This window comes from Arachis duranensis, chromosome 1 (genome assembly GCF_000817695.3).
Source record: "Arachis duranensis cultivar V14167 chromosome 1, aradu.V14167.gnm2.J7QH, whole genome shotgun sequence".
NCBI classification, from domain to species: domain Eukaryota; kingdom Viridiplantae; phylum Streptophyta; class Magnoliopsida; order Fabales; family Fabaceae; genus Arachis; species Arachis duranensis.
The window spans coordinates 69,431,274-69,442,896 of NC_029772.3; positions in this window are offsets into that span (position 1 = coordinate 69,431,274).

Genomic DNA, 11,623 nt, shown 5'->3' on the forward strand with positions numbered 1-11,623 from the left:
CGTCGGCAGAGCAAGCAGGAACGGTGACGACGAGGGCTGGAGGTAACAGCTCGAACGACGGCGACACAGGCTTCATGGTGAGAACGCGACTGGGCGCGGTGGCAACGCACGGTTCCCTCCTCCTTCGGGTGTCTCTCTTTTGCCTTAGTTCTGATTCATGACGGCGGCTTCAAAACAGGTCGATGGCATAGTGGCGATGCAAAACAGGGCAGAGTATGGTGGTGGCAAGGCAACAGCCCCTCCCTGACCGGCGCACTCTTCTTCTCCTCTATGAACTCTCTCTCTCACATGTCCCCCTTTCCTCCTTCCATTCTCCCAGTTCCACTTTCACTTTTTTTCTTTTATGTTTAGTTTGTATATATAATAGTTGTGCTGATTATATATATATGTTAAGTACAAACTGAAAATTGAAGAAGTGGGCCTTTTGGATGATTGAAAATGTCCAAATACTGAGATAAATGCAATTGCAATGTTTGCCTATAATTTGGGTTTTATTTGTCTTATTTTATGATTTTATTATGCACCGCCATTTACATTATATATATGAGTTGGCAATAATTCTATATAAATGATATTATTATAGAACAAAAAAGGTTAGGCTTCAAAATCTCAATTATTTAATCTCAATTTATAAAATTGTTATTATTTTGTAACTATCAAACTTTATAATTTAAATATAAAAAATTATTCATTAATTATAAAATTAAATAAAATTTTTAATTTAATTTATTATATATATATATATATATAATGTGTAATAGTAATTTTTACAACTATTTATCATTTAGAAATTTCTACTTCACACGTAGTTTTTTTTATAAACTATTTTAAAATTATGTTCATATAATATCATATAATATCGTATACTAATATTGATATAATATTGTTTTAGGTATATATTTTGCAGGTATCAAAGGAGAATGTTGAGTTATTTTTTAATAGATTTAAATTATTTATTGTTTATTGGAGAATTTTATACATTAAAATTCTCTAATAATTTGTTGTTCATTTTGAGTTGATTTTGATATGTTCTTACTTGATAGTAAAAGAATATATAAAAATTTGTTAGTGGGTTTAAATATTATTAGGTTATTTATAGTCACATTTTTATTGAATAAAGTAGTTTACTAAAATAGATCTACTTAATATACTAAAACTGGGTTTTCTCCTCTAAAATTTAGTTTTTTTCCCTAAAATTGAATTTTCTCTCTACTAACGAAAGTAAGGTGTCAACTCCTCATGAATTTATTTTCTCTCCAAAATCAAAGTACTATTCTCTTTTTTAAATTTATTTTAGAAAAATATCCTTAATATAATTATAGTACAATTAGAATTTAATGAATAATGCATGATCATACTAATTTAAAAAAATATATTTATTATAATTATATAAAATCAATATTTAATATATTATCAACTAATAAAAATGAGGTGTCAATTCCTCATGAATTCATTTTTCTCCAAAATAAAAGCACTATTATCTCTTTTAAATTTATTTTAGAAAAAAATATCTTTATTATAATTATATTACAATATTATAATTATATTATAATTAATATTTAATGAATAATACATAATTATATTAATTTAGAAAAAACTAATTATCAATCGAAAATATTTTTAATCATTTTAATTATATTGATACAATTCTAATTCTCATTTATTATGCAATAATTTTATTATTAACAAGTTGTTATGTTAATGGTGACCCATTTATAATAATTATCATAATAATAATAATCATAATAATAATTAAATGCTAAAATAATTGTCAAATATTGTCTACCTAACTTTAATTAGTTAATAAATTTAATTTAAGTTGTTATATTTTATTTTCTACATAATTATGTTAATTGCCAATAATTTTTTTATTATTATACATCAACTTAGCATTTAATACACAATTATGTTAATTTTTAATCATTGTAATATAATTTTAAAATAATCATAATTTCCAACAAGTTGATATTGATATCTACCTTAAAAAATTAAAACAAAAATCTATGATTTTAATTATGATAAAAATGTATATGATATGATAATGACTTATTCAATCATGATAAATATATGATGTATAATATAAATAACAAAATATTAATTTAATAATAACTAATTTATATAATTATTTTTGTTCTAATAAAAGCTATATATAGTTTTTTTTTTGTTCGTGAGCCTAGATCTGAGAGTTAACTCATTTTTTTTTTAATTTATTATTCTTCTTTTACTACTTTATAGAATAAGAATATATTCTTTGTTTTTCATCGAAGTTGATCATTTTAAGGTACAATTTATAATTTTTAGTTGATCATTTTAAGGTACACTTTATAAATTTTTATAATATTTTTTATATACTCATTATATTATATTAGTCTTTTGATAATTTAATGATTGTTTTTACTCTATCTTATTCTTTTTGTCTAATGTTCCAATGCGATTGTCTTTTGCCACAATAATTTATAATGCACCATATCCATCAAATATCATCTCAAGTTGTATTCATTGATTCGGGTTCTAATTACATGGATGTAAGCATCCAACGAAGAGGCAGTAAACTCTATTTTACCTAAGGATGATTGGATCTACTCACATATTATGACCAACCTAATGGAATGTGGGTAAAGTTAGTTTTCTTGGGTGGAGCTCGATTTTTTATTGAGGAATTGTTTTCACGAAACTTTTTAGGTCAAGTTCAAGTTCCAGAGCTTCCATGCTTTCTAAGTCTGTCCAAAAATCTTCGAAGTGGAGTACATAATGAGATTGAATTTTCTCAATTTAGGTTTAGTTTTGAAAAATTTGTGTCAAACTCGGAGATGCAATTTCAACGATTAGTAATATATTCAAATTTTCTTATTCTAAGCTTTTCGCAATTAAAATAATTTTATAACATTGTATTTTTTTTAGAAATTACCGGCCTTCTTTTGTATCAATGCAATGACATTAAGGGGAATAAATGTCAGTTTAGTTTTTCGATGTGGTAATTCTATATCTTACCGGATTGCTTGGATAGCAAATGATGAAGCTTATTTAACAAGGGGATGGTCTGAATTTGCACGAATTCTAAATGTTCAAATTTATGATGCTGTTTCAGTTAGTTGTTGTTACGAGAATGACTACAATCTATACATGTCTAAGGACTAGAATATATTAAATATTATTTAAGTAATTTAGTTCTAATATTGGTATTTAATTAAATTAGTTTTAGATTAATTTAAATTTAAATTGTTGTCTCAATTTATATATTACGACTATTCTTCTTTAATATGTTATTTTAAATTTTTTGAATATGAATTTTTTTTTCTTTTTTTAGTTTTTAAGTTATTTTTTTATTTTTATTTGCTCTTATAATAACTAAGAAAAAAAATAGTTGAATTAAAAAACTGCAAATAATAAATATTATTTTGATATGACAATTATTTTAATCAATTATGTAAAATTATTGTGAACAAATAATAAAATAATTAATAATTAGATACGAATAAATTAACAATAATATTTATTAAAAGTTTTTTATGTCCAATAATATTCTTAGTTGTGTTTAAATTTTGATAATAAATTTAATTTACTTATTTTATATAATGAAAACATTGGAGATTATATTATTCTTTATAGAATACAAAATTTTTACTCTATATTATTTGATAATTATTTATTTATTTAATATTATATCTTTTTTCTCTTCTTTAACTATTTAGATAATATATATATTGAACAATTATTTACATTTCATACCTGATGGCTACTAGCTAAGATTCTATCAATATTATTACCTATGGTAGATTATGTGATGAAAAATTTGAAAAATAAAGCCAAGAATTATAAAATTATGGAAAGTTCCATCTAAATTTGACAAGAGCAAGACAACTTACATAGAAATGGTTCTAATGAATGAGAAGGTTAGTTGATTATTTTTCATAATTCTTTCAAGTGATGCTAGATCCAGTTTATAAATATTTTTAATAGCTTTATAAGTGTTAATAGCTTTTATATTTAATTTGTTTTACAATATGATAAAATTCATTGGTCAATCAAGAGTTATTTGAAAAAGTTGTTTCATAATGAACTGGTCTAGGGAGAGTCTATGTCTTCTCAAATTTTGTGATTGAAGAATCAAGCGAAATTTTTCTTCCAACTACACACATGTGTAGAATAACTTTTAAGAAGGAGTCAGGTATAGTAAATACGGTCGATGATCATAAAATTTCTAACAATCATTTTAATTTTCTTGCTCATGCTGATATATTAAAACAAACAAATGAACAATCGAATTTATTTGGTACATAGTTAATTTATATTAGCCTACACAAAATTATTTTTTTTATTTTGTCAAAAAATTATATTATAGCATCATTTTATCGATAACATAAATTTTAACATTTAATTTATGCAAATGTTTAAATTTTTATTGTGACTTTTTTAAAGCTATATCCTTTTATTAATATATTTTTAGTTTTATCGTTTATTAGTATAAAATAAATGGATAACATCTCTTTAATTTTATAAGTAATTTATTATATTATTCATTTATTTGTCTTTAATTTGATACTTTTAATTCAATTTTTTTTTCAATTAGATGTTATTAGACTCTTGACTAGAAAAGGAGAGCTTATATCATGGTAAAAAACAGGGAGAAGTGGTCATTACATTGTGGTTGATCTTCATGATTTGTAGTATGTGAAATTTTAATATTTTGCAATGAGATTTTGTTTTGTAACAATTATCTATTCATATGCAAAATCTTTTATCTTTTTCATGATATATTATTACTTATTTCTCTTAATTCTCGCTTTTATTTAGAAATAAATGAGGAAAAAATAAGGTGTACATTGTGGGATCAATTGGGGTCTAACTGCTACTTGTTACAACCAATCCCATAAACAACCCTAAACCCAAATAAGTGAACAAATCTAACGACCACTCAACGACATAAAGAACGAATCCGTCGCGCCGTCACATGCTCGCCATTAGAGTAGATTAGTAAAAATGATTAATAACTACATTAGAGTTGATGCACTTAACACCAGATTAAGAAAAAACGAACAACGCATGACATGCTACTTTTTTATTAATCAAATGCTTATAATTCAAATTAATTTTAACAAAATAATTTAAAATTTTAATTTTAATTTTATCACGTGCATGGCATGGGTTATTACACTTGTAATATACTAAAACTGGATTTTTCCCATCTAATGAAAGTGAGGTATCAATTCCTCATGAATCCATTTTCCCGCCAAAATAAATACATTATTTTCTCTTCTAAATTTATTTTATAAAAATATCTTTTAAACTACTTATCAATTATCAATCAGAAATATTTTTAATCATTTTAATTATATTGATAGTAATAATGATAATTATATGATAATGGCACTTATTATTAATATCTAATTTATATTTCTCTAAATAAATTTATTTTAGAAAAATATTTTTATTATAATTATATTACAATATTATAATAAATATTTAATGAATAATGTATAATTATACTAATTTAAGAAAATATCTTTATTATCTATCTATTCTATTTATTCTATTATATAAAAATCAAATTTTTACACATAATGATAGAACTAATGTGGCATGCTCTTGAAGTGTTTCTTGATTTATTTCATTTAATTCGTTAAAATAAATCAATTATAATTAATTAATTATATCAATTAATTAATTTGATTAGACATTTAAATCTCACCATTTATTATACTTTATATGAATTGAGTAATTATAATTAATTATATCAATTAATTAATTTGGTTAATTATATTAATTAATTGATTTGATTGGAGTAAATATCAAATTATTTAATAAATAATAAATATGATAACGAAATATATGAATTAACAATTAGTTTATTTTTCTCAATACCATCTATTTATACAAGATCAAATATTTTTTACTCTCTCTCTCTCTCTCTCTCTCTCTCATGTTCAAGGTACAATTTTTGTAATTTATTTAATTTTTGTTTCATTTATCTTTATTTATACTTATTTTTTTATATTTTTTTAAAACTTTTGTTTATTTTAATTGCTTATTATTAGGCACATACTTTTTTTTCTTTTAGCTTCTGATTAACAAAAAAGATGTGTCATCTTTACGTTATTTTTAAATAATCTTACTATAATTTTGGTTTGTAATATTATATTTTTTTCATGTGTACTTTAATTCATATATACATTGTTCGTGTATGTGGTTTATATGTTAATGTTTTTATTGATTCTCTTTATTATTATTTTTGTGTGTGTGTCTCTTTGTTGCTCTTTATCTTAGTTATATTAATTAATTTCTCTGTATTGATGCTCTTTTTATTTGAAATATCGTGACAATTTAGAGTGTATATTTGTGACCCATGCAATTTTATTCTATTTTTTTGACAAAATTTTACTCGTGATGGTGATTCTTCTAATGGTGTAAATGCGGATAATTATATTTTTACTTTTTGATATAATTGATATATTATTAATAATGAATAGTAATTAACCCTTCATATTTTTAATCAAAGCATTTTAATGATAGTTTCTATTTATAGCTATCAATGGATGATTGTTTCTTTAAAAATAAAATACATTATAATTTAAGTTATTTCATAATTAACAATAATATTGGAATATTTCTTTAAAAATAAATTACATTATAATTTTAGGTTATTTCACAATAATAACTAATTTTCATAATATTGAATTACTCTAAATTTTTTATTTTCTATCGTTAGTAGTTATTCCCAAATTAAAAAGATTATGTTAAATTATTGAATAGTCCAAGTATAACCAGAGTTAATTTAGTTTATTTGTTTATTAATATAATTGATTGAAAACATAAATGATAAATAAGACAAGCAAATAATTAGAAAAATAGAATGTTAGTAATTACTTAAAATAGATAACAAAATAAGTTATAGGATATTACTTTATTTAAATTATTAATAATTAAAACAATAAAATGTCAATAATTATTTTTAAAATAAACATTAAATTTAGTTTGATGGTACTAATTTATTTGATTTGTTAATAAAATTTTATAATTTTCATATTTATATCTACTTAATTTATGTATTTTATTTTATTCTACTTTAACAAAAAATTAAGATGTGCATTTTTAATTATTTATTTATAAAGTATAGCGAAATGAGTTATATCAATTATAATTAATTATCGATAATTGATATCAATTAATTGATTCTATTAATTTGTAAGATGAATAATGTACAATAAATGTTGTGAAATTAATTATGATAAATTAATAAATAAATAACTAAAAAGGACTTTTTTATTGTTTTTTAAACGCTACACTTTTTTATAATTTCATTTTTCCTTTATCTCTTCCTTTCACATTTATTTTTTTAATTTATTAAACTAAATCAATTATACTAATTATTTGTATTAACTAATTAATTACTTTTTAATGAGTTATTATAACTGTGCTTTTAGACCATAGGTTAAAAATATTATAAAAAATATTTTATAAAATTTGTTAAAAAATAAATATTTTTAAAATATATCTTTAAGACTCAAATTAACTAAATTATTTTTCAATTTAATGTGTTTGATTCGTTCAATTATATTAATTATAACTAATCAATTAAGTAATTTGATTTGATTAGGATAAATATTTTATCGTTTAATATTTTATTTGATTAATTAAATTACATTAATCATAACTTCAAATATTTAATTTAATTAGAGTAAATATCAAATTATTTTAAATTTTGTTTGATTCATGAAATTTGTAATTTTTTATTTTTATTTTTTTAATCTTAATTTTGTTAATATTTTTCTATGATTTTGTTTTATATTAATTTTTTTTATTTATTTTTATTAATAATACTTAAAGGTATTATTATTTTATTTAAAGATAATTTAATTTTTTTGTAGTATTTTTATAAAAGTTGATTAATAGGTTCTTTTTTAAAATATTATTTTTGAAATTTTTTAATAAGATCGTATTTTGATTTTTCTCTTTCATCATTTGTTTTAATTAATTATATCAATCTTCTATTGCAATATATTTTTTATCTACTCCACACATTATCTTTTCTATTTTCTTTTACTTTTTTTAATTGTTCTTTTTACTTTATTTTAATTATTTATTGTACTTTTGCTTCTCATATATAGATTTATTATAATTCATCATGGGTTCTTTTTGAATTTAAGTAATTTTTTAGGTTATATTTTATCATTGATGCTTTTATTTTGTTTAGTGTGTTTTTTTAGTCCGTGATTAATATAATAATATGTAAATATCTATTCTATTATATAAAAATTAAATTTCTGTACTTAATAATAAAACTGTCATGACATGTTTCTAATGGTGTTTTTCAATTTATTTCTTTTAGCTCATTAAATTTAATTTATTATAATAAATTAATTATATCAACTAATTGATTTAGTTAATTATTTAAATATCATACAATTTATTATAATTTCTATCAATCAGTTAATTGTAATTCAAATTGAATGATTATTTTGTTATGAAATTATTATTTCATAATCTATTTATGGGCAATACATATAATAATTTTAATCACAAATTAAGCTATTTTACATTAAATGACTTATATAATGCTCATCTCATTTATTATCATAAATGCTGAATTAAATAAGTCATTATTACTTTTGATTTAGAATTAAATGAGAATAAAATCAGAGATACTATTTTATTTGGCATTTAGGGTTTAATGGATGTCACACTCAAATATAAATAGTGACTTCTGAATTTTGGTCTCCAACACATCAAAGCCACCTCCGTAACTCTTTTTCCATAAAAGGAATTACGATTCAACTCCATCAGGGATACAGAAGGTTTTCAAAGAACAAAAAAATGGCATGAATTTGCACGAATTATAAATGTTCGAACTTACGATGTTGTTTCAGTTGGTTGTCGTTACGAGAATGACTCTAATCTATACGTGTCTAAGGACTAGAATATATTAAATATTATTTAAGTAATTTATTTCTAATATTGGTATTTGATTAAATTAGTTTTAGAAAAATTTAAATTGTTGACTCAATTTATATATTACGACTATTCTTTTTGAATATATTATTTTTACATTTATTAATATAATTTTTTCTAATTTTTAAGTTTATTTTATTTCTTGGATATATGTATAACCTTTTTTTCTCATTTTATATTTTAGATTAGTAATGTAATTATTAAAAAAATGTATTTAAAAAATAGAAATATTAAAACATCACTATTTAAAAAAAAAGAAAAGATATGTGAAAAAAGGAAAAAAATTAAAATATCACTATTAGAAAAAAACTATTAATATGCGTATGATGTAACAACCCAGACCACTCGCTAGCATGATATTGTCCGCTTTGGCACATAAGACCTCACGATTTTGCCTTTGATGATAGGGATGATAGCCGAAGTATAACACCCTACCATACGAAGTCTTATGCTTAAGTCATAATTCAGAGATGGCAAGGTATTACGACCTCTAAAATAAAAATTTAGTACGTATAGTAGTATGAATGATTGATTATAACTAGGAGCCTTTATAGAAAAAAGGGGGTAAACAAAAATCGCAACTCGAAAGCGCAACACTCCGATCGATAACGTAACGAACAAGGATAACCAACGCGAGATTATATACATACAAAGGAGTGTCAAAAACAGGAATATCAAGACTCAAAATCCGGTTGCGAAGATAACCGGTCTGAGCATAGTAATATATACATATGATAAAATAAGGAAAACCCCAAAGAAAACCCAAAGGGACACAATCACATAAAACCTATTCTCCAAAATCTCCCATAAGAGGAGTCATCACAGTTTGTATTATTTAATGGAGATAAAAGTATCTAAGCAAAACATATAAACTAAACAGAGTCCCCAAGAACAAAGGATCTTCGCTAATCCAGAAGTCTCCAGCAGGCCTCAGCGAGAAACCTCACGTCCTGCATCTGAAAACCACAAAATCCGCATGGGTGAGAACCAAAGGTCCCCAACATGGTAACAGCTTCCACATATATAATACATAATAATTATGTTTCCTATATAGTAATAATATTATATATATTTATATATCTCCTCTTTTTCTCTTTCTTAAAAATATTGGCATATAATTAATGTAGATAATTATATTGAATAAGTATCTCTATTGAATTAATCATAAAAATTAATAAAATATAATGACATAAATTTCTCCTAATTGTAGCAAGTATTTTCATAAAATATTTGCTAATTATTACCGTGTATAATTTTTGTGTGTGTGTGTGTGTATATATATATATATATATATGTAAGGAGTAATAGTAAATTGTTATAATTATTTATCATCTAGAAAATTCGTACATCAGATATAAATCTTTTTTTATTTATTATTTTTCATACCTAAGGGCTACTAGCTACGATTCTATCAATAGTGTTACCTATGGTAGATTAAGTAATAAAAAAGTTTGAAAAATAAAGGCAAAAATTATAAGGTTATGGAAAGTCCCATTTAAATTTGACTAGAAAAAATGACTTACATAGAAATGATTCTTATAGATGATAAGATAAGATGATTATTTTCCATAATTCTTTCAAGTGATGCTAGGTCCATTTTATAAATATTTTTTGTTTATATTTTAAGTTTATTTGATAGGTAAATACTTATACGAATCAAAGACGGTGCGATTTTATAGATTTATAAGTGCTAATAGCCTTTATATTTAATTTGTTTTATAGTGTGATAATAGCCAATATATTTGTTGGTGAATTTAACTATTACTATATTATTTATGATCATATTTGGTATATATGTGTGATTTATTGAAGAAAGTAAATTATTAAAACTAATTAATAACTATTTTAGAATTAATCTAATTAACACTAGATTAAAAAAATAAACAAACAATACATAATATGTTATTTTTTTATTAATCAAATTATATTAATTTAATTAATTTTAAAAAAATAATTTAAAATTATAATTTCAATCTTATTATGTGTGAATAATTACACTTGGATATATATAAAATTTACTTATCAATATAAAGGTTTTATCCATTCATTTCCACCGAATGAAATTTGGGAAAAAAAAAAGGAAAGAAGGAACCAAGCAAAGAAAAGAAAGATTTGTGATTAATATAACAATAACACTTAATTCTTGCCCTGATAAATACCCTTTCATTAAACAAATATCTTCTCTAATCATCATCAATATATTTTCATTTGGACTCATTTCTTATTTACGGTGAGAGAAAGATAGAACACTACTAAAAAATAATATATTATAAATAAATTTTTCAGATAGAATTTTTATATCAGAAATACAGATACCAACCTGACCGATTTTTTATCAATAAAAAATTAAAGTTTTTATTAAAAATATTTTCGATAATTTATAAAATTTATCGATAATTCTGCAGTAAAATTAAGATTTTAATTTTAAATTTATTACATAATCAATTATTAAATCTGTCCCAAATTTTAATTGCCCTAATTTAAACACAATTTTCATATTTTCAGATTTATTCATACGAGCTTTCAATTTGGCCCTCCATTCACTCTCGCCGTCGCACAAGCTTCTCCCAGCGCCGCCACCGTCGCTCGTGTCGCACGATTCTCTACGTCACCCCTTGCATTGCACGAGCTCTCTCTGTCACTCTTTGCGTCACATGAGCTCTCTCCGCCACTACCT